Raw genomic sequence first — 26023 nt, 5'->3', positions numbered from 1 at the left:
TGTAACACCCATAACTGTTAACGAAATAAAAAAAATAATTCACTCATTGAAAAGTAAAGGATCTTCAGATGTAGATAACATCTCTAGTAAACTGTTGAAAGCCTACAGTAATGATGTAAGTTTAGTACTTGCTCACATTTGCAACATGTCTCTTTATGAGAGGGTTGTTCCATAGAGAATGAAATATGCCATTGTGAGACCTCTTTTCAAGTCTGGCAATGCTACAGATCTCAAAAATTATCGTACTGTCTCTCTCTTAACAACATTTTCAAAGATTCTTGAAAAGGCAGTGCATAACAGGATTGTGGCACATCTTGATAAACTTAATATTATTAACCACAGACAGTTTGGTTTTCAAAAAGGGGATTCCACAGAGTGTGACAAATATTCACTCACAAATGATGTCTTGGAGTCTATTAATTGTAAGAAGTCACCAGTTGGTGTCTTCTGTGATAGTTCCAAGGCCTTTGATTGTGTAAACCACAAGATACTCTTGGAGAAGGCCCATCATTACAGAATCAAAGGACCTATAGGTAACTGGCTAAAATCCTATCTTGAAGACAGGAAACAAAAGGTCGTTCTAAATGGCTGCAACAAAGGATCTTCTAATCCAGTAGATTCTGAATGGGGAAAAATTCAGCATTGATTTCCTCAGGGATCTGTCCTTGGACCCTTGCTGTTTTTAATATATGTTAATGATTTACCCCTGTCCATTAGTAAAAATTGTGAATTCACAATGTTTGCTGATGATACAAGCATTGTTGTAGATGGCAAGTCTACTGCTTATCTGGAGACTGATGTTAATGATATACTCAGAGAAGTTACAGCTTGGTTTTCAATTAATTCTCTTTCAGTTAATATTAAAAAACTAATTTTATACAGTTCCACACAAAAATAAAACTCTAGAAAATATAGTAATTGCTCATGACAAGCAGGAACTATAACAGGTTGTGATGTCCGGAATTAAAAAAAAAGGGGGGGAGGGTGGTAATTTTTTGTTTTTTTTCGTTTTGTTGAAAGGAAAGAAAGAAAAAAGGGTGAATAAAGGTGAAGGGAAGTGGTTCTATTTTTACTGGAATGAACTTATTGATGGACATCACAAAAATTTATTTTACCTATATTTTTTTTTTACTCATCGAAGAAGACAACACAACACATATAAAAGAAATCATCACACTAATATTATCCACAGAATGATCGTTTCACAAGACACTTTCTAGCTCGACTGACTCTTAAGAGTGAACAAGACTCGACTGACTCTACTCTCTCTGGACCACAGCCTCTTCACGTCCCTCTGGACCAGAGATTTCAACTGTGATTAGCACGCCGATTATTTAATTAATCGTACAGCCGCTGGGCGCGCGCTTGGCGCGTCATTTAAATGGGGTTAAACGCACACCGCGAGAGGCGTGGGCTAGCGGTGTCTTACAGGTATCGCCATACGGCCCCCTCTACTGGTGCGTAAGTTTTTCTAACTTCGCGGCAGTACCAGATTTGAGTTGACGAACAAGGTTGTGCAGTGTTTGCACCAGCATTATACAACATTTTCAAACATATGACAAGTACATACATATATAAAGAATTATAGCCTAAAGTACAAAGTTTAAGTAAATATACATAAATTGTTGCACATTACAAAATAGCCACTTTGAAATTGATCAATGGATGATTCATTTTTTTTTTTTTTTTTTAGAGAGATGCCTGCACCGTTGGCAGTCCTGTTATTAAAACAATAGCTGCTACCCTGTATTCACAGTTCTTATTGTGTCGACCAGTGAGCACTATGCTTTGCCTCAGTTCAGTGTGGTGCGTCGTGCGAAGCACAGTAAAAGTCACAGCACCACAACTTTGTTTACTTTACAGTTTGCACATCAGGACAATAGGTAATGAATCTGCTTACGACAAAAGAACACAAAAGGTCATACAATTTGGTTTTAAGTTGTCGATGACAACAAAGTTCATGTCAGTATTGTTGGTGTTTAAGAGTGGCTGTGCGTGCACGAGTGCAGTAATTTTGATAAAGTGGTCCATCCACCACGCACCGCGGCACTGCGTACAGCCTCGTGCTCGGGTCCGCTGTTGAGGTATAATAGGCGGTGACACGTCTGGCGGCGCCACCCCTTACGACGGACGCGACAGTACTGGTAGCCGCATCCGAAGACCGTACAACGCAGACTTCCAAGCACTTTCCAAGGTAGGGATCACTGTGATACGCATCATTGCACTTTATCGTAGAATTTGAGATTAAACTTATCACTTTGTACGGAAAACACTTTTCTATCTTATTTTTACTCTTGACTGGTTGATTTCTCTTTATCAACACTATTTGATTTTTTTTACACTGTTCAGAAGGGAGGTTCGACGTCCTGTTCCTTCTGAGAACACATTTTCACAGACACTTCACTTTTGAGCAAAATTACACTTTGCATCTTTTCTCCTTTTATATTAGGTGCACATAGTAAGACTGTTTTGTGTGTAGCCTTCACAAGAGGACATTTAAGTTTTGAATAGGCAAGTTCAAAATTACATAGAAAAAATGGACATGTACATATACATAAAATGATTGCCTACTATAGACATGAAATTCAATATACATAATACAAATGAACTTCTTCGTAGCTAAGTTGCTACATAGCCATTGAAATACTTTGCTAGTCGTGACCTGTGAAACTCTCCCAAAATTCATATTTATATAGAGAATACTAGTTGTTTACATCTTCAAAAACTTACAATTAGACATGTTTTGCTAGTCGTGTCCTGTGAAACTTTACAAAATTCAGATTTATATTGAGATTGCTAGTTGTTTACATTTACAAAATTTACAATTAGACATGACATGACATATTTATGTACACGAAATTCAGGTTGTGCCATCTATTTCTTGCTGTGCATGTGCACTAACGGAGTACTATCTCCTTCTTTACAGAATATTGAAATCTACGGCGTCTGCCATCAAGAATTCTGCAAAACTCGACGAGAGACCCTAAGTGCTGCAAATTATGAATGGACAAAATATACAAAAGAATAGTGCAAAAACCTCACTACCCCACTATCCATCGTCCAGAAGTGGGCAAGGAGGTGAGAGTAGGATCAAGATAGAAGGATTGGGTTATATTCATATTTACAAAATCTTCGTCAATACAGTAGTGTTTTCACACATGTGTGCGACGAATAGTGTATCTGTTTGCGTAACGTATGCATCATAAACTTTGCCATTGCGCAAGTGTCACTGACTTTAAGCCAATTCATGTTGTATTCAGTTTCATCCTTTAAAGTTGATCCGAATTGCTGTTTAAGCAAAAAGAAATTCAATGATCATTGTCAATCACTTCCTGTAAATCAGTCAAAGATTTTTGCAAGAATCAATGTGAGTACCGTATATGGTTTAATTCACTCGTTGAATCAGTCATGTTTAGGTAAATACGCGCTTAATGACACGGTAGTTTATATTCCTGAAAAAAATTCGGTCAGTAAACGTACTAATAAATAACTATAGGATCCTTCCATAAGAGGTGTACTTTAGTGAGTATCACGTAGTAAAATAAATATATGAATTTCCTGTAGGTAAAGGAAAATGAATGCGCTTTAGTTTCCATAAAGACAATAAAATCGCTGTGTCCACGAAGACAGCTGCGTCGTACTGCTTCACACACAAATCTTCAAAAACTTATCCACTTTGCTGAAAGAGAAAGAAAAATCTCATACACTAAAGTATGTTTTCTTGTAATCGTGAATTGTACGTCGTACCGGTAGTCGTGTAGTTTTTGTTTCCTGGTCGAGAACATGAGCAGAGAGCGGGAGACTTCGTATCCTAGCAATTGTTTTATGAGAGTCGCATTTTCTTAACTCTGGTCCAGACAGAACGACATAAAATTGCATAACTTATATACTATCCCACTTACACAAATACATATGTCCATGTCCTCACAGTATCAAGTAATGAGTGCTAGATTTCACCTAAATTACTTCACAGGATAAAAACATTTTTTTAAATAGTGTTAATGTTAGTGAGTTCATAAGTTCGTAACCATTAAACACGACCTTCGTAAATGTAGAATACGAATCTTACGAAGGCAGCCTGCATGCATGGTACTACACAATTAGCCTGTGTAAAGAATGAGATTCTATAACGACAGCAATTTTTATTCGCTACGTAAGCAGATTATTTATTTCGCTGTGGCTGATAAACATTTTTCCTCCACAATGACCTATGTACAAAATTTACGTTTGTTACGATGGAGAGCACACAAATTCTTTATGCCAAGCGTGAGATAATGGTTTTTTAAATAGGGCACATACCAAATAAGTTTTTCTTTCTCCTTTTTTATTGCCTACACGGCGAATCATTTCTCATTAACATCTATCAGTATTCATACACACGTATCGTTTTCATTCATACAGCTTCATATAATTAATATTCACCTTTCTTCTCATAGAACAGCTTCAATATAAATCGCAAATCATCAAATAATACTACGTGGTGGCATCATTGGCTCACACACAACGAAATCCTCATCATCATCATAAAAACTACCTTATAAACTAAAATTCACATTCATTCTTTCACACTCATTTCAGCACAATCATTCACTCATGCTGGCGTATAGTATAGCATTCTGGTGGCTCTCAAATTCATCACAGTTATTAACATAATAAAATCTTTTTTCTTGTACATAGTTTCCTGTTCTAGAAAATGCCTGTTTAAGGAGTAAGTTTGGTTGCTAACTTCGTTGTCCTTGGCTAGTAGTCAAATTATTCGTAGCATAGTAAATATAACGTAGATTAAATAGTTCTTGGATTGCATGTAATGTTTAACGTAGATTTGCTATAGTTTAATGCGTTATGATTCTTTGCATTGACTAACAATTAACACTAACATTTTAGCTGTAACTAGCACATCCTTTCTCTTTCTCTTACTTTACATACTGCTTTAAGTGGTGGTGGGCGTAAAGTCCTTTAACTTTCTGTGTTGTAGGGTATGCTAATAAATAACATCCAGGGTGAGGAATATCGACGATCCAGTATGGACCTGAGTAAACTAATTGCCATTTCTTAAGCAAACGTTTTAGCCTCGTAGATTTGGGATGGGTTGTGAGCAATACCAAATCATCAATTTCGAACACACGTGTCGGTCTGACCCGTTTATCAATTTTTTTCTTCCGGAGCTCCGCAGTGTGTGCCAGGGTAATGGCAGCTTGCCTTACCTTTTCCTGCAAAGAAATATCGTTCGAAGACAACTTAGGCAGGGGACTTGACCATGAGTTTTTTTCTGGTTCGTCTGATAATAACTCGGCAGGTGAGAATCCGGTTGAACTATGTGGCAAATTGTTCACAATGTACTCGAACGGAGCGAGGTATTCTATCCATTTGGAATGTTTTGTAGAAGAATGGATGCGCATAAATTGATTAAATTCTTTAAAAATTCGCTCAACGGGGTTACCCTGTGGGTGAAATCGGGAAGTAAGAACATGTTTAATATCGGAATCTTGCAGAAATGATTTCCACTTTGCACTCGTAAAGTACGATGCATTGTCCGTTAGGACAGCGACAGGTTTTCCGACGCGGGCTAGGTAGTCGGCCGAAAAGCGTCGAATGATAGCCGCAACAGTGGCTGTGCGCAAGGCGTACAATTTCACATACTTAGTAAAAACGTCCAATATAGCCAAAATGTATTTAGCACCACCGCGGGATTGTGGATAGGGTCCGCCAATGTCTACGGAAATCAAATCAAGCGGTTGCTTTGGAAGAATGGGATGCAATTCAATTGATGCATGTTTGTTCAAATATTTTGCCTTCTGGCAAATGATACATTTGCGAATGACCTGCAGGACTCTACGTTGCATGTTAGGAAAATAGCAGAAGCGTAGGATCTTGGCGGCACATTTATTAATGCCATAATGTCCCCAGGTTTTGTGGGTGAACAAAATGGAGTCGTCAACATAAGCTTCCGGTAAACATAACAACCAACGCTCTGACACGAGATGGGAACGATGAAACAGTACACCATTGTTGATCTTGTAGTAATTTTGAAGATTAGAATTTGAATTCTGACATAATTTTGTTTTTACTGTAGACCACCTAGGATCGGCATCTTGTAACTGTGCAAAATCCCTGCAGATTCGGTGATAGTAGCGGTTGTAGGATTCGTCATACATTAACATGACCTGAAAGTCGGAAGTTTGCTCATGCAAATCTGAAAGATTTTTCGCATCGTGCGGAAGACGAGAAAGAGCGTCCGCAACAATATTGGTTTCGCCGGAGATGTAAATAATTTCGAAATCGTATTCTTGTAACGACAAACACCAACGAGTGAGCCGGGAATGAAGTAATTTGCAAGACAGTATAAAATGATAAAGCTTGGTGGTCTGTATAGATGCGTGTATGTTTTCCCCAGAGAAAATATTGAAATTTTCGCATAGACCAAATAATTGCAAGGGTCTCGCGTTCCGTAACTGAATACGATCTCTCGCATTCAGTTAAGGTGCGACTGGCAAAACTGATAGGTTTTACTATTGTTCGATCATGTTCAACAGACAGTTGAAACAAAAAGGCCCCAAGTCCATAAGATGACGCATCGGTCGATAGGCAGAAGTCTTTTGACATGTCCGGATAACAGAGGAGTGGTGCGTGGATTAATGATTGTTTAATTTTTTCAAAATCGGCTTGACATTCTGTAGTCCATCGCCAAAGGGAATTTTTCTTTAGAAGATTTAGAAGATGTGGGCTGTTAAGAGCTTGCTGTGTCACGAACTTTCTGAAAAATGACGAAAGACCCGAAAATGCTTTAAGTTGTTTTTTGGTTCGGGGTGCAGGAAAGTTGCGAATTGCTTCAGTCTTTTTAGAGTCCGGCCTGATGCCTTCCGGCGTGATGATGTGGCCAAGGAACTTAATCTGTTGTCGGGCGAACCTTGATTTTTCCAAATTGATTGTCACGCCTGCATCGGCGAATTTAATCAAAATTTGTCTTAGAAGATCGACATGTTCTTCCCAGGTGGCAGTCGCCACAACTAAATCATCCACATAGGGAGTGATTTGTGAAAGTAAATCTGGCCCGAGGACGTCGTCAAGCGCCTCGATAAAGATTCCTGCACTTATTCGTAACCCGAATGGCAAAACACGGAATTGGTATGATCGTCCTTCGCACAAAAATGCGGTATATTTACGTGATTCAGGATGTAGAAGAACCTGGTAGTAGGACGATCGTAGGTCGATATTAGTCAGAAATTTGGCGTTGTGAAATTTCAGGAGTTGTTCGTCCAGATTTACAGGGCGAGTATTTACCGGTTTAATAATTTTGTTGATTTCGCGTGCATCGAGAACAAGACGCACGCTTCCATCGGGTTTCGAAACTGACAACAAAGGGTTGCAATACGGCGAGTGCGAATTTTCTATGATTTTCCAACGTAGCATTCTGTTAATTTCCTGCATAACCGCTGGTTTTTTAGACCACAGTATATTGTAGTTTGTACGACAAAATGTTAGGTGGGGTTTGACATCCATCTTGTACACATACCCAAGTATGATACCAGGTTTATCTTGAAAGACTACTGAAAATTGTTGAAGAAGGTGAAACAGATTCTGTTTTTGCAAATCAGTTAGATGGTAGGCTTCGGCACACTTTTCCCACAGAGTTTTACTATCAGCATTGTAAGAAGAATTGCAATTGTTTATCATAGAAAAATTAGTGATGGGCACAGATTGTACTTTCAAGTGACGTACGTCCCGATAAGAATTGTTGTTATTAATTGTTTTAGATAAAGGTATCAAAATTCTTTGCTTTTCAACCGTCAATTAACAAATACCATTCCCTAAGTCAATCACTTCTCGATACTGATTTAAGAAATCGATGCCGAAAAGACATGGAACTGTTAAATTATCCACAACAAGGAAATGATAATGAACATGCACGTTAGAAACAACAAAAGTTAGAAGAGCTTGTAATTTGACATTTTTTGATTTGTTTCCAGTGGCACCGATGATTCGGCAGTTCTGCACTGGAAACGTCGGAAGTTTAGAACCTTTATCTAGATCCAAGTACAGGGAACTAGAAATCACGCTTGCTGACGCTCCAGTGTCGAATAACACTTCTACAATGGATTTCTCTAACGATAAAACAGCAGTTGCCTGAACCGTTACCTTTACTTTGTCGTTATTACTAGACTTATTATTCTCGGCAAGAAGGTCATATTCCATAGTGTGTCCGTCTTGGAATCTCAAAAAACAATTTGCAAGATTATTTGCGCCCGTGCTCACGTTCTCGACCGGGGGTTGGGCGCTTACGCCGGTCTGCTCATGTTTTCCGCCGCGTTATTAGGCGACGCATTTTGGTCATCACTTACCTCAGTAATATTTATCCTTTGTTCATGGACATGTTTGGTATTCGGTGGAGTTTGATTACCGCAGTCCTGATTATTACCATTGTTTGTTGATACAAAGTGTCGTGCATTCGGAAACATATAATTGTAGTTGTGTGGTGTATAGTTCGGGTTTCCCCACTGCGGGGGTGGATAACTGACTCTAGAATTTTGACAATTTGAATTATTCTGCTGATATGGCGAATTTCTCTCAAAATAACCAGGGTTGTATCTTCCATCCTGACGTCTGTTTTGATTGTTGTTGTTTCGGTTACGGTTGTTGTTGCCTCTGGAGTACTGATTGTTGTTGAAACTACCATTGCGTCTGTTGCCATTACTATTACTCTTTCGGTAAAATTGACCATTACCAAAACTGTTGTAATTGTTGGAATTTTGGAATCGGGGATCGCAAGATTGCTGCGAATATTGTGTGAAGTTGGGCTGTTGTGATTTTTGCCCCTGATTTTGAGGAAGCGGGTTTGCATTCCACATGTTACCGCTGTTGTTATTTTGATTGAAATTATGGCAATTGTTTTGGCGAGAGTTGGAATTAGCATTATAAATATGTGGAGTGTTCCCTGAATCTCCTCTAAACACAAGGTCTACTTCATTCAAATAATCTAGAAATTTCTTGATGTTAGTTTCCAGAACACCAATTAATTGTGTCCGGTAATGCAGGGGTAAATGACTTTTTAAGGTGTTAATCACATCGGTAAGATCGGCCGGTTTTGATCAATAAAGTGTTTTGTCCAGGTATCTTTCAAAATATTGACGCAAAGTTTCTTTACGAGGGTTGTATGGTTCGGGATTGTGAACTTCACGTCGAAGTTGTTTTTGCTCATGTTCTGACCAGAATTCCTGCAGAAAAGCCTCTTCAAATTGCTTGAAAGTTAAATTTTGCCTTTTTATTTCAGCTCCCCATCTGGATGCTCGCCCCCTCAACAGATTACTTACAAAAAAAATCTTTTCCGCATCTGACCAGTTGTGCGGAAACATTCCGTCAAAAGACCTAATAAAAACAATCGGGTGCACTACTTGGGTATCATCGGAACTGAACGTTGGAAAATAGGCATGTTTAATCATGTTACCGTCAACAATACCGGCAGGCACTATAGGGCCTGAACTATTGTTCCCTGGTGAAACTTCATGGCACAAGGGTGGTTGAGAATTACTGTTTTGTGCGATCACTGAGAGCGGCTCTGTTTGATGTTTTTCGCTCGCAAGTGATTCGCTGTTAGACTGTGGAACAAACTGCACAGTGAAATTAGGCGGTGAACTCGTTGTGAGTGGGGTTGTAGGCGGAACAGTAACTACGTTAGAATCGGGAGTTAATAACTGAGAAATTTGGTTTTTTAAAGTGTTGGTCTCGGTTTGCACCTGCGACATGGCCTGGTGTAAAATCTCTTTTGTAGCGGTTTCTACCCTTTGCTCAATGAGCTTGTTGCAAATACCACACTCGTCCACTAATTTTTCTGCAATGTTTGCGTTACACTCTAAAGAAAGCGATTCTGTTTTTTCCTCCAAATGGGAAATTTTTTCTTTCATTTCTAATTGTTGTAAGCATACTACGCTAACTTGTTGAGTAATACCTTCGATATCCATCGAAATTTTATTTTGTGAGGTGGTTTGATTTTGCACGAAATTCTGAACTAGATCATTGACCTGAGCCTGAGCGTTCGTGACCTGATCCAACTTGGTTTTACATGACTGCATTTCGGAATTTGTCACTGTTTGATATTTAACAAAGGAATTTTCGTGAGTGTTTACACGACATGACAATTCGTTGAAACTTTCGGTCAATTGTGTCGTTTTTGAATTAAGTTCTGAGATTTGGTTAGCCTAATTTTCCAGAGTAGATGTTACCTCAGAAGACAATTGATCGATTTTGCTGTTTAATTCTTTTGTACTCTGCTCCTGTTTATCAAATCTAGTGTCTAGTTTATCAAACCTTTCATTAAGGATGCTATCCATACTTCGCGTAAGAAGTTGTATTAAAATTCCGTACTGATTCGGATCATTGTTTGGATCATTATTCCTTTCACTAGAGTTGTGCAAATTAAGATCGGAGTGGGAAATCCCTAGTTGGACACGTCTACTATCGTTTTCCATAGGGTCAGGATTATTGGGTGTGTCACCTGATGAATTACTTTCGTTACTTAGTATTATTTGATGTGATACACCTGCAGTAAATTCCACAGATTCTGGGCTGGAAAAGCCTAGGAAAGGGGATGCTGATGATACAGTAGCATCACCGTTATCAGTTTGCTGTTGCTGTTGTTCCATTTTTGCCAATAATTAACAAACGTGAAATATACAAATAGTACACCCAGAATGGCGATGGCTTGCAAAGTACAAAAGATAAATAAAATTTAAATAGTTAGACGGTAATAACTATTACTTGATAGAATTTCCAAAAATGTCTGAATTATTATTGTGGTTGTAACCGTATTCGCGTAGCTAATCTGAAAGTGGTGACATGACGTAACAAACAGGATTGACTCATAACAATGACTTCTGCATATCTTACTGTTGAATTTCAATGTTACAATAATAGAAATTCCATTGACAAAGGGTATGATTCTTGTTTAGGGAAAGGCATGGGAAATGGGAATAAAAGTTAGCATAGGCGGGAGGCGCACGCTGGACAATGGCATGGCAGAACAAATGCTTTTGCACTACTCACCGCGCTGCGTTGAAGCTTGCAGAAATCTTGTTAATCTTGAAACAACGTTAGCTCTCGTTTTCATATTGGGCATGAAAGAGAAAATTACAGTTTTTTAGCCAATGTACAAGACAATAAATATTACTACACGTATGATTTTACTTTAATTTGCCCTTGTTAAGTTCATTCCAGTAAAATCCGAAGATTGGCGTCCTGTCACGGTCGCCAGTGTGATGTCCGGAATTAAAAAAAAAGGGGGGAGGGTGGTAATTTTTTGTTTTTTTCGTTTTGTTGAAAGGAAAGAAAGAAAAAAGGGTGAATAAAGGTGAAGGGAAGTGGTTCTATTTTTACTGGAATGAACTTATTGATGGACATCACAAAAATTTATTTTACCTATATTTTTTTTTTTTACTCATCGAAGAAGACAACACAACACATATAAAAGAAATCATCACACTAATATTATCCACAGAATGATCGTTTCACAAGACACTTTCTAGCTCGACTGGCTCTTAAGACTGAACAAGACTCGACTGACTCTACTCTCTCTCTGGACCACAGCCTCTTCACGTCCCTCTGGACCAGAGATTTCAACTGTGATTAGCACGCCGATTATTTAATTAATCGTACAGCCGCTGGGCGCGCGCTTGGCGCGTCATTTAAATGGGGTTAAACGCACACCGCGAGAGGCGTGGGCTAGCGGTGTCTTACAGGTATCGCCACAAGGTGTAATCCACTAAATTCCTGGGGGTTCACATTGACAGTAGGCTCAACTGGGAACAGCATGTGTCCTTTACTCTAAAAAGGTTTTCATCAGCAATTTTTGCTGTAAGAATAATTACTCATTTTGAGGACATCACCATTTTAAAATCATCATACTTTGGGTACTTTCACTCATTAATGTGTTACGGAATAATATTCTGAGGTAATTCACCAGCCTCAAAAAACATCTTAACTGCTCAGAAGAGAACAGTCAGAATCATGTGTGGGGTTCCTCCACGAACCTCATGTAGAAAACTTTTTACATAGTTAGGTATTCCGACCACAACATGTCAGTACATATACTCTCTGATGAATGTAGTTAATAAAGACTATGCTCAGTATGAAACAAATTGTTCATACCACAACTACAATACTAGAGGTAAAGATGATCTACATGTTGAACTAAAAAAATTATCACTTGTACAGAAGGGAATAAAGTATGCTGCTACAAAGACTTTTAATGCATTGCCTAATTATATTAAATGTGCAAGAGAAAATGAAATGTTCAAAGGTACATTAAAAAAAAATACCTGCTTGACCATCCACTTTACTCATTAGATGAATTCTTTTCCAGAAGTAATGCCCTCCCTTAATAATAGATGTATTTAGTCTCTTAGTTATTAGATGGACGATACAATTTTATGTTAATTAATAGTGTTAATGTTATAGTTATAATGTTATATTGTGAATTGCTATACTAGTTAAATGACAGCTTGTAAATGAGAAAAAGTGATACTTATTAATATCTACATCATTGTATTATATTACTATTCTGTAGCATTAATTGTATTTGTACAATTGTATTGACACATTCCACATCCAGGCGAATCACTCGCATGTACAGATCTATGGAATATGCATACCAAATAAAAAAAATAAAAAATAAAAATCTGGCTGTATTTCTATATAGGCGCAGTGGACCACCGAACACCGAATGGAACATGTGCTGTTGACCACTCTAGGCACAGGTAGTAGCACCTAAATGGCCCCTTTCTTGGACACTTATTAATTAATATATCTGCTAAATGACAATTTACAATCTTCTTACATTTTATATGAATGGAATTAAGGTATCTTTAGTTACTGAAAAAGTTTTAGCTCAACTGCATTTATACTTTGCCAGCTAGAATTTTTAGAATGGAACTGACAGTAGAACATGACCTCTGAACTGCCTCTTTAAGATTACTTGTAATGAATGATTGTTATCTGCACTAAAGTCTTGAAACTTGGCACAACTGCATTATTTCACCAATGTAACTGAGTGCTGTAATCAGAACTTTACATAAAAAATACAAATCATAAATAATCTATTATGAGTAGAAACTATTCGTTCCTAATTTCATATTTAGGAAATAACTTGACAGCTAATATAGGCAGCTTAAAGGAGCCAAATAGTTAATATTTTTATATCAAACTGAGGCTACATACGAATTTTTATCTTTCAGAGTCTAATATTTAATGCATTCAATTTTTTGTAAAAACCGATTTTGACCTAAATATTTCACCGCTCAAGTTGAGGCTTGTACCTTTTGACTGTGACATACATTTGCACATTCTGAACAATTTTTGGCTCTCTAGTTTCATTTCTTGCACTAAATATTTCTTATTAAAATAATATATTTAGCAAAACTTAATCACCTGATCATTCTGAGATTTAATAGTTTTAACATTAATATGCTGAATCATACCCAGACAAAGTTTGGAAAACTTATGTTAATTTTTAATCTTATTCGTATATTATGGCAGGATACTTTCTAATGCTATGCACAGGTGCATTATGATGACGTGGCACTAGGAGCAATGAGCTGGGGTAAGTAAAGTCACAGTCGCTCACCTCTGTGTCTCTCACATTGAAACAGGCTATGTATTTTGGTGATAAAATTTGTTTCTCAACAAAATTAAATATTATAAGCAAATGATATTACTGTATCTGACCTCTTTTAAATGAAGATGATTTTGTAAAATTATCCTTAATCTTACGCTTACAAAACGAACCATCTAGTGGACTTTTACAAATCTGGTACATAAATTACAAAATTAATTTTATGATCCAGTCTTTACCTGAAAGAGAAACACACAATAACATTCCACTTTTCAGTCTTCATTCATTTAGATACAACTGTAGGTACTGTCCTTATGAAGCATTTTCACTAAAACGTTTAAGGTACAGGGCGGGAAATTACCATATGTGGCGTTCTTCGCGATACTCTATTAACATCTACATCTACTTGATTACTCTGCTATTCTCAATAAAGTGCCTGGCAGAGGTTTCAATGAATCACCTTCTTCAAGCTGTCTCTATACATCGCCACTCTCGAACGGCATGCGCGGAAAACGAGCACTTAAATTTTTCGGTGTGCGCCCTGGTTTCTCTCATTTTATCGTGATGATCAATTCTCCCTATGTAGGTGGGTGACAACAGAATGTTTTCGCAAGCCGAGAGGAAAACTGGTGACTAAAATTTCATGAGAAGATCGCCTTTGTTGTAATTATGGCCACTCCAATTCTAGTTTCATGTCTGTGACACTATCTCCCCTATTTCGCGATAATGCAAAACGAGCTGTCCTTCTTTGTACTTTTTAGATGTTATCCGTCAGTCCCACCTGATGCAGATCCCACACCGCCCAGCAATACTCCAGAATAGGGCGGACAAGCGTAGTGTAAGCAGTCTCTTTAGGGAAAAAAAGTCACTGTTGTACGAGTCTTTCTCACTTCCTTCTCCAGTAGAGCTTGTAGACTGACTTTCGTGAAGCCTCCATGTCCCTACGAAACAGATTATATTGCCTAATCTTCTGTTCCCAACTTACATCTAAGGGAGGACAAAACAAATTCGTTTTTCTACTCCCCTTCTATAATTTAACTAATTAATTGAGAAGTTAGCAGAAAGAACTTTTCTTTCCTTTAATTTACGAGGGTTGTCTAAAAACTAAGTTCCGATCAGTCACGAAATGGACACAACAGCGAAAACCCGATGACGCTTTGCACATATATGTTGGGTAGGGTCTCTAGTATGACCGTCGATCGCATCAAGACGCTCTTTTCAGCTGTGAGCGCACTGTGAGCGTGTACAGGTACCTAGAACAACGATATCTCCAGCCACGTAGGAGGGCCCGCTGAGAGGCTTCGTCTTCATGAATGCAGCCCACCTAACGCAACTGCCACGCACTTCCTTCTTCACGGCAATTCTCAGCCGCACTCTGCAGGGGCAGTGAAGACGCTCCTGCAGCCATTTCTATGGAAGTGTTCGATCACCCACAAACAGCCCTAAATGGCTCTTCCTGAGTATCATCTCTCTTTACATGAAACACTGGATACGAAGACAACACTTGGATGCAGGCTGTGCGCTATAGACCAGCATAGAGAATTATCGGAAAGCACAGGCGGCTGCCTTCTATGACGATGGTGTTGGAAATCTGGTATAGCGCTCCGACAGATGTCTAAGTCGGAGTGGCGACTATGTTGAGAAGTCTCTAGGGTGTAGCTAACTCTTGCACATAAAATGTTTCTGATTTTCACTGTGGTTTCCATTTAGCGACCGATCAGAACTTACTTTCTGGACAACCCTCGTTTTTGATGGAAAACTGTTATTAACTCTTTCAAAATGATTATTAGAAATGTCTAACTTCACAAAATCGTAACAATTTACTTCATTATTAAGCTTGAAACACAAACACAAACACAAACAAAAAATGTCACATCCCTTAACCGGGCAGGTAGGTTAGAAAATTTAAAAAGGGAAATGGATAGGTTAAAGTTAGATATAGTGGGAAATAAAGAAGTTCGGCGGCAGGAGGAACAAGACTTTTGGACAGGTGAATACAGGGTTATAAATACAAAATCAAATAGGGGTAATGCAGGAGTAGGTTTAAAAATGAATAAAAAAATAGGAGTGCGGCTAAGCTACTACAAACAGCATGGTGAACGCATTATCGTGGCCAAGATAGATACGAATCCCATGCCTACTACACTAGTACAAATTTATATACCAACTAGCTCTGCAGATGGTGAAGAAATTGATAAAATATATGATGAAATAAAAGAAATTATTCAGGTAGTGAAGGCCGACCAAAACTTAATAGTCACGGTTCAAATGGCTCTGAGCACTACAGGACTTAACTGTTGAGGTCATCAGTCCCCTAGAACTTAGAGCTACCTAAACCTAACTAAGCTAAGGACATCACACACATCCAGGAACGAGGTAGGATTCGAAACTGCGACCGTAGCGGTCGCGCGGTTCCAGACTGTGGCGCCTAGAACGGCTCGGCCACATCGTCTGGCTAATAGTGATGGATGACTGGAATTCGACAGTAGGAAAAGAAAGAGAAAGAAACGCAGTAGGTGAATATGGATTGGAGCTAAGAAATGCAAGAGGAAGCCGCCTAGTAGAATTTTGCACAGAGCATAACCTAATTATAGCTAACACTTGGTTCAAGAATCATAAAAGGAGGTTGTATACGTGGAAGAATCCCGGAGATACTAAAAGGTATCAGATAAATTATACAATGGTAAAACAGAGATTTAGGAACCAGCTTTTAAAATGTAAGACATTTCCAGAGGCAGATGTGGACTCTGATCACAATCTATTGGTTATGATCGGTAGATTAAAACTGAAGAAACTTCAAAAATGTGGGAATTTAAGGAGATGGGACATGGATAAACTGACTAAACCAGAGGTTGTGCAGCTCAAGTGTGGCCAGGCTGCTTCTTACCGGGTAGAAGGGTGCAGGGGTCTTCTGGATACAGCCTTCGGCCTGTAAGTAACAGTTCGGCTCGCTCCTGATGCAGGACGCCGGCCACCACATCGCTACAGGGACAGCTACTTGGTCCCTGTCGGTGACAGTGGTGGTTACTATCAAACTTTAATTTATGTTGTGTACTAGTTGGCGTCGATGCTCAAGTAAACTCGTATGCTGGTGCCCACTGAATGGCTTCGCAGATGTTTTCGTGCGGCTGATGTGGCTGGTTCTGCACGTATATAGAACCTGATGGTGCTCAGTGCAAGCAATGGTGACTGTGTTGTAGCCTCCTGAAGCTACTGGGGAGTAACCCACTTTGGAAACTGAGAACGGTGCCGAACTGTAACATTCATATAGTATTGTTACCTGTGTTGCTAGAAAGACTAATTATTTCATGTGCGGCCAATAGCATGCTGATCGCTGGTTGAGTGTTTTAGCTTTGGTTTTAGTTATGTCATGTTCTGTAGATCATTTTCCCGATTATTTTATCGATATGGTGTGGGACAAGTCAGATTACAAGGTATACACACAAGAATAGTGCTAATATCAATATTAGTGAAATTTTTAGTTCTACACATGCAATTACATTCAGAGGCACATTTTTTTCTTACCAGTTCTGAAACAGACACTCGTCCATAGAATAGAAGGAGTTGTCCAAAAGAAATGATTTTAAGCTAGATTTAAAACTTGATCTGCTACCTGCCAGACACTTTATGTTGTTGGGCAAATGGTCAAATATTTTCGTTACTGAATAATGTACTCCTTTTTGAGCAACTGACAGCTTCAATAAAGGATAGGAAACGTCGTTTTTCCCTCTAGTGTTGTACGTGTGAACATCACTGTTCTTCGCGAATTGAGATGGATTATTCATAAAGAATTTCATTAATGAATATATGTATTCTGGTGGTGCAGTTAAAATAACTAACCCCCTTGAAAAGGTGCGTACATGACGTCCTTGGGTGAACACCAATGTTTATTCTCACTCTCTCTTTTGTGCAATCAATACTTTATGTCGAAGTTGAGAGTTACCCCAGAAAACTATTCCATAACACATTATTGAGTGGAAATATGCGAAGTACGTTAGGAGGCTGAGCTGTTTATTACCAAAACTAGCGGTTATTCGAAGAGCAAAAGAAGCTGAACTAAGTTGTTTGAGAAGCTCAGTTATATACTTCTTCCAGTTCAAGTTGTCATCAATGTGAACACCCAAAATTTGGAGAAATCTGTCTGTTAACTGTGCCCTGTTTATATGCTACATCAATGGTTGATATGACTCTATTCGGTGTACAGAACTAGATATAGTGAGTTTTTTTAAAAAATTAAGGTAGAGTCCATTTTCTAAGAACCACTTTATAATTCTTTGAAAGACATCCTTAACAATACCTTTAGATGCTTTTTCTCGAATGGTATTTACTATATAACTCGTGTCATCTGCAAAAAGTACTACTTCTGCTTGCTGAACGTTAAGTGAGAGGTCATTCACATGTATAAGGAATAGCGGGGGACCTAAAATTGAACCCTGTGGGATTCCATTTGTGATAACTCCCCATTCACTAGAATTTATCACCCTCCCAACATTATTTGTGCTATTCAGCACCACTTTTTGCTTTCTGTTCATTAAGTATGATTCAAGCCAGCTGTGTGTATAGCCTTCTATTCCATAAAACCTGAGTTTTTCTAAGAATGTGACATGATCCACACAGTCAAGTGCCTTGGAGAGATCACAAAAATACCAGCTGGCGATAATTCGTTATTTAGGGCTTGTACTATTTGATGGGTAAATGTGTAGATAGCATTCTCAGTCAAGTAACCCTTCCGGAATCCGGACTGTGACATACTAAGTAAATGATTTTCACTTAAATGTAAGACTATACTCTTGAATACATAACTTTTTCGAATATTTTAGAAAATGAAGTCAGCAATAAGACTGGTCTATAATTATTTAAGTTACTCTTGCCCCTTTCTTATGAAGAGGTTTGACAATTGCATATTTCAATCTGTCTGGAAAAATTCCCTGTGCCAGCCTACCATTACACATATCGCTAATTACTACAATATTAAATTAGACCAACACTTCAGAATTCTATTAGAGACTCCATCTACACCACATGAGCTCTTGTTTTTCAGTATATTTGCAATTCCCGTAATTTAAGTGGGGGATGTTGGTGCTACTTATAAAGGCCTAAAGTCCAGGACAATGGCATTTTTAACATATCTTTTTGCTTCTTCAACTGAATATTTAGAACCCTATTTTTTGCTGTTACATTCAGAAAGTGATTGTTAAAAATACTTGCAACTTGTGAATTATCACTCACAACATCATCATTTAGCTTTATTGCTATGGTATGCTGTGCACTGTCAGGCTGCACCATCTCCCATTTGACAATATTCCATATAGTTTTAATCTTATTATCTGCATTATTAATTTCTGTCAGAGCATAGAAGCTTCTAGACTTCTTAATGACTTCCTTTAAAATATTACAGTATCTTTTGTAGTAAGCAAAAAACGTCACATCCTGACTTATTCTGGCCTGCCCATATATTTCCCTCTCCCTCTTACACGATATCTTAATTCCCTTAGTAATCCATGGCTTATCTGACTTTGTGTTAGTGGAATTCGATAGTAGGAAAAGGAAGAGAAGGAAACGTAGTAGGTTAATATGGAATGGGGGTAAGGAATGAAAGAGGAAGCCGCCTGGTAGAATTTTGCACAGAACATAACTTAATCATAGCTAACACTTGGTCAAGAATCATGAAAGAAGGTTGTATACATGGAAGGTTTCAGACAGATTATATAATGGTAAGACAGAGATTTAGGAACCACGTTTTAAACTGTAAGACATTTCCAGGGGCAGATGTGGGCTCCGACCACAATCTATTGGTTATGAACAGTAGATTAAAACTGAAGAAACTGCAAAAAGGTGGGAATTTAAGGACATGGGATCTGGATAAGCTGAAAGAACCAGAGGTTGTACAGAGTTTCAGGGAGAGCATAAGGGAACAATTGACAGGAATGGGGGAAGGAAATACAGTAGAAGAAGAATGGGTACCTTTGAGAGATGAAATAGTGAAGGCAGCAGAGGATCAAGTAGATAAAAAGACGAGGGCTAATAGAAATCCTTGGGTAACAGAAGAAATATTGAATTTAATTGATGAAAGGAGAAATTACAAAAATTTAATAAATGAAGCAGGCAAAAAGAAATACAACCGTCTCAAAAATGAGATCGACAGGAAGTGCAAAATGGCTAAGCAGGGATGGCTAGAGGAGGAAATGTAAGGATGTAGAGGCGTATATCACTACGGGTAAGATAGATACAGCATACAGAAAAATTAGAGAGACCTTTTGAGAAAAGAGAACCACTTCATTGAATATCAAGAGCTCATATGGAAACCCAGTTCTAAGCAAAGAGGGGAAAGAAAAAAGGTGTAAGGAGTATATAGAGGGTCTAAAAAAGAGCGATATTCTTGAGGACAATATTATGAAAATGGAAGAGGATGTAGATGAAGATGAAATGGGAGATATGATACTGCGTGAAGAGTTTGACAGAGCACTGAAAGACCTAAGTCGAAACAAGGCCTCGGTAATAGACAACATTCCATTAGAACTACTGACAGCCTTGGATGAGCCAGTCCTGACAAATCTCTACCATTTGGTGAGCAAGATGGATGAGACAGACTTCAAGCAGAATATAATAATTCGAATCCCAAAGCAAGCAGATGTTGACAGATGTGAAAATTATCGAACTATAAGTTTAAAAAGTCACAACTGAAAGATACTGATGAGAATTCTTTACAGACGAATGGAAAAACTGGTAGAAGCCAACCTCAGGGAAGATCAGTTTGGATTTCGTAGAAATGATGGAACACGTGAGGCAATACTGACCCTCCGACTTATCTTAGAAAATAGATAAGGAAAGACAAACCTACGTTTCTAGCATTAGTAGACTTAGACAAAGCTTTCGATAATGTTGACTGGAATACTCTCTTTCAAATTCTGAAGGTGGCAGGGATAAAAGGATAAAATGATAAAATATAGGGAGCGAAAAGCTATTTACAGTTTATTCAGAAACCAGATGGCAGTTATAAGAGTCGAGGGGCATGAAATGGAATCAGTGGTTGAGAAGGGAGTGAGACAGGGCTGTAGCCTATCCCCGATCTTATCTAATGTGTATATTGAGCAAGCAGTAAAGGAAACAAAAGAAAAATTCGGAGTAGGAATTAAAATCCATGGAGAAGAGATAAAAACTTTGAGGTACGCCGATGACATTGTAATTCTGTCAGAGACACCAAAAGACTTGGAAGAGAAGTTGAATGGAATGGACAGTGTCTTGAAAAGAGGATGTAAGACGAACAATAACAAAAGCAAAAAGCAAATGGAATGTAGTCGAATTAAATCGGGTGATACAGAGGGAATTATATTAGGAAGTCAGTAAATGATTTTGCTATTTGGAGCATAAAATAACTGATGATGGTCGAAGTACAGAGGATATAAAATGGAGACTGGCAATGGCAAGGAAAGCGTTCCTGAAAAAGAGAAATTTGTTAACATCGAGTATAGATTTAAGCGCCAGGAAGTCGTTTCTGAAAGTATTTGTATAGAGTGGAGCTATGTATGGAAGTGACTCATGGACGATAAATAGTTTAGACAAGAAGATAATAGAAGCTTTCGAAATGTGGTGCTACAGAAGAATGCTGAAGATTAGATGGGTAGATCACATAACTAATGAGGAGGTATTGAATATAATTGGGGAGAAGAGAAATTTGTGGCACAACATGACTAGAAGAAGGGATCGGTTGGTAGGACACGTTCCAAGGTATCAAGGGATCACCAATTTAGTATTGGAGGGCAGCGTGGAGCGCAAAAATCGTAGTGGCAGACCAAGAGATGAATACACTAAACAGATTCTGAAGGATGTAGGTTTCAGTAGGTACTGGAACATGAAGAAGCTTGCGCAGGAAAGAGTAGGATGGAGAGTTGCATCAAACCAGTCTCTGGACTGAAGACCACAACAACAAAAACTTTACTTTGTAATAGCTTTCTTGGATAACGTTTCAGGAAAGCAATTCTCAAATATTGAGACAAATTTACGTTGGAATCAGCATCAGCATCATTTTCTGTGTATACTTCATCCCATTCTACCTCTTCTAGGCTGCACTTAAAACTCTGTATCCTGTTCGCATTAATAAGCCTCCCTGCCTTGTATGAACCTACCTGAATCCTGTAAGGAGCAATATACTGTTCAGTTAAAATATTTAATGGTTAAAAGAGGGCATTATCTAAAATCATTGTTTTTAGCTGGATTAAACAAGTCATAAAATTATACCACATTTACCAGCTGCAATTATTTTAACTGTATGAGATATCATTGTAATTAAAATGTACTGGGGATTTTCGGATCTGAATATCTTAATAAAGAAATTAGAGGGGTCTCTAAAACTATTTTGATGAAATACGTTTTTGAATGTTGAAACTGTAATTTGATCGATGTGTTTTAAAGGAACGTCACACCTACTTCAACCTAGCCCTTCCATGCGCTAGGGCCCTTACAAAAGTCAATAAAAAAGGTCGACTTCCCTGCAGTCGTTAATCCTCTGGATAACGCAGAAATCGCTTATATCGATAGCGAACACGTCGTTGCTTTCGAGTTAGACAACCATCGCAACACGTTTAGTAGTCTTGAATTTATATTCCGGCTTATGTTTCTGTTCTGCAGCAGTTGGCTTAGAAAACTGAAGAATTACAATTGGCTAAGGCCCAATTTCTTTTGTTGTCTTTGCTGTTTTGCTTAGTGGCAGTAATGTTGCTTGGTCATTGTCATTTCGATCGCAATTTACATAATAGACAGTTCTTCACTAACTGTAACTAGTAATAAAAAATATAAGGAACTGACACACGTACATCTGACGCATGGCGAATTGATGTGTAATGTCTCAATTGCACCTAGGTAACAGGTGACCCACTCTTTTTCCATATCTCATTAAATTATCACTGTCAAAGAAATGAACACTAATGTTCAGTTAAAAACGAAACACCTTGAACTACTAGAGATAGGACGTTCACATTCACAGGACACGTACATTAGTATGTTCTGCAGAAATGATTAGCATTTCAGTCACTTCGGTTCAGCACGTGTCCTGTTGCCTAGTGGGTACAGTGTCCACGACGGTCCCCATAACTTGTTCCATGCGTGATGGCATAGATGCATATAAGGCGTGAATGGCGTCCTGTGGTACAACCATCCATGCTGCATTCACCTGATTCCAAACTTCATCTGTAGTGATTGGCGCTGGGTCACAGCAGTGCGCCCGTCTTTTCCCGTACCAGGCCAAAATGTTGTCATTCTGTGACATCAAGATAGCACGTGTTTGTGCAGCAACATGTGGTCGTGAATTCTCTTGCGGAAAAATGGCATCTGAGTGTTGTGGAGAAAGGGTATGGCCAGGGGTAACAGGATGTCATTCACGTACTTCACTCTGCTCACAGTGTCATGGACACGTAACAACTGTGATTTGCGGATTTACCCAATAGCTCCCCACACCATAAGGTTTTCAATTGGCACTGTACGTCTGTGCGAATGCACTCACTATAATGACGCCCTCCTGTCTGCGGCGAAACGAAATGCGGCCATCATTTTCAAACAAACAGAAACTGGATTCATCCGAAAACACCATCTCATGCCACACCTGTCCCCAGTGACGTTGTTCCATACAAAACTGTCATCTAACATGTTCATATAAATTCGTCAAGGGTAGGCGGAGAAGTGGAATACATGCATATAACCCATGCCGTAATAAACGGCGGCAGTCTGTCGCCCCTGATAGTGTATGACGTATAACACTGTTCCACTACTGCACCAGAGCCGAGGAGGACGCAGATGCTAATCATTTCAACAGAACTTACTAATGTACCCTACTGACCATTAAAATAGCTGCACCAAGAACAAATGCAGATGATAAACGGGTATTCATTGGACAAATCTATTATAGTAGAACTGACATGTGATTACTTTCTTACGCAATTTGGGTGCATAGATCCTGAGAAATCAGTACCCAGAACAACCCCCTCTGGCCTTAATAACGGCCATCATACGCCTGGGCATTGAGTCATACAGAGATCGGATGGCGTGTACAGGTACAGATGCCCATGCAGCTTCAACGCGATACCACAGTTCGTCAAGAGTAGTGACTGGCGTATTGTGACGAGCCAGTTGCTCGGCCACCATTGGCCAGACTTTTTCAATTGGAGAGAGATCTGGAGAATGTGCTGGCCAGGGCAGCAGTCGAAATTTTCTGCATCCAGAAAGGCCCGTGCAGGACCTGCAACATGCGCTCGTGCATTATCCTGCTGAAATGTAGGGTTTCGCAGGGATCGAATGAAGGGTAGAGCCACGGGTCGTAACACATCTGAAATGTAACGTCCACTGTTCAAAGTGCCATCAATGCGAACAAGAGGTGACCGAGACGTGTAACCAATGGCACCCCATACCACCACGCCGGGTGATACGTCAGTATGGCGATGACGAAAACCCGCTTCCAATGTGCGTTCACCGCGATGTTCCCAAACACGGATGCGACCAACATGATGCTGTAAACGGAACCTGGATTCATCCGAAAAAATGACGTTTTGCCATTCGTGCACCCAGGTTCGTCCTTGAGTACACCATCACAGGCGCTTCTGTCTGTGATGCAGCGTCAAGGGTAACCGCAGCCATGGTCTCCGAGCTGATAGTCCATGGTGCGGAAAACGTCGTCGAACTATTCGTGCAGATTGTTGCTGTCTTGCAGACGTCCCCATCTATTGACTAAGGGATCTAGACGTGGCTGAACGATCCGTTACAGCCATGCGGATAAGATGCCTGTCATCTCGACTGCTAGTGATACGAGGCCGTTGGGATCCAACACGGCGTTCCGTATTACCCTCCTGAACCCACCGATTCCATATTCTGCTAACAGTCATTGTATCTCGACCGACGCGAGCAGCAATTTCGCGACACGATAAACCGCATCGCGATAGGCTACAATCCGATCTGTATCAAACTCGGAAACGTGATGCTACGCATTTCTCCTCCTTACACGAGGCACCACAACAACGTTTCACCAGGCAACGCCGGTCAACTGCTGTTTGTGTATGAGAAATCTGTTGGAAACTGCCCTCATGTCAGCACGTTGTAGGTGTCGCCACCGGCGCCAACCTTGTGTGAATGTTCTGAAAAGGCTATCATTTGCGTATCACAGCATCTTCCTCCTGTCGGTTAAATTTCGCGTCTGTAGCACGTCATCTTCGTGGTGTAGCAATTTTAATAGCCAGTAGTGTACATACCCTGTAAATATGAACGTCCTCTCTGTAGTCGTTCAAAGTGTTCTGTTTTCTTCTGACGTAAGTGTAAATAGAACGCAAATACTCGTCATTCCACCACATCTTGAAACGCGGCAATGTGCTGTGCACGAATGGTCACGCTTCAGATAAGCATTAGTTTTGGGAACTTCATGTGATTGCTAAGAATATGAGGTAGCTTCAGAAAGAAACTCGGTTGTTGTACAGGCAACGAAACTAAAGTTCCAGCATTTTTTAAATAAGCGAACGCCGATTGGAATGCCGCTGGCGGCAGATGGACGAATGGCCAGAGCGGAGGTAGAGCGCCGAAGGGTTACGATAAGAGCCAAGTCGGGCGCGGTAAACTAGCACGGTGACTTGCAAGAAGGTGAAGCGGAAGGACACAGTAAAGCCAGGGGTAGCTTAGAAATACGACGCAGCATCCACAGGCGAGCACACCTCGGGGATGGAGAAGGTGGACTGGTCCGGTCAGAGGCTGGCGAAGGGTGAAAAAGTAGTTCGTTTTAAAGAACTTTAAATGAGAGCTTAGGGCCAGAGTAAAATTTGCAGAAGAGTGTAAATCAAAACTGTATTTGCGCAGAAAGCAACAGGGCAAGTATAAGGGAAAATGTATCTGTTTTATGGGAAGAGATGGCAGCTGATGGCACAAGCGGTGTAGTGGGGGAGAAGGGGCGGACAGCCCGCCATTGTTGACGACTAGCGGTTAGACCGGGGAGCGGTACGGATGGCCTGCATTTGCGCTGCCGCAAGGTTATCAAATAAGCTTTGCTTTTGGCTAAATCTGAATAAGACCGTGACAAAGTGACGTTCACGTAGGTGATGAGGTTATTTTGACAGTGAGTGTATGTTTATCTTAATATGTGATAATTATTGAGGCATAGATGCAAATAGTTAATTGAGGAGAGCTTATTGTGTGCAAGTGGACAACACCCTTGCCGCAGTGGATGCACCGGTTCCCGTCAGAAGACCGAAGTTAAGCGTTGTCGGGAGTAGCCGGAATTTCGATGGGTGACCATCCGTCCCGCCATGCGCTGTTGCCATTTTTCGGGGTGCACTCAGCCTTGTGATGCCAATTGAGGAGCTACTCGACTGTATAGTAGCGGCTCCGGTCACAGAAAACCTTTATAACAACCGGGAGAGCAGTGTACTGACTACACACTCCTCCTATCGGATC

Source organism: Schistocerca gregaria, chromosome 6 (assembly GCF_023897955.1).
Source record: "Schistocerca gregaria isolate iqSchGreg1 chromosome 6, iqSchGreg1.2, whole genome shotgun sequence".
Taxonomy (NCBI): domain Eukaryota; kingdom Metazoa; phylum Arthropoda; class Insecta; order Orthoptera; family Acrididae; genus Schistocerca; species Schistocerca gregaria.
This window is presented reverse-complemented; position numbering follows the sequence as displayed.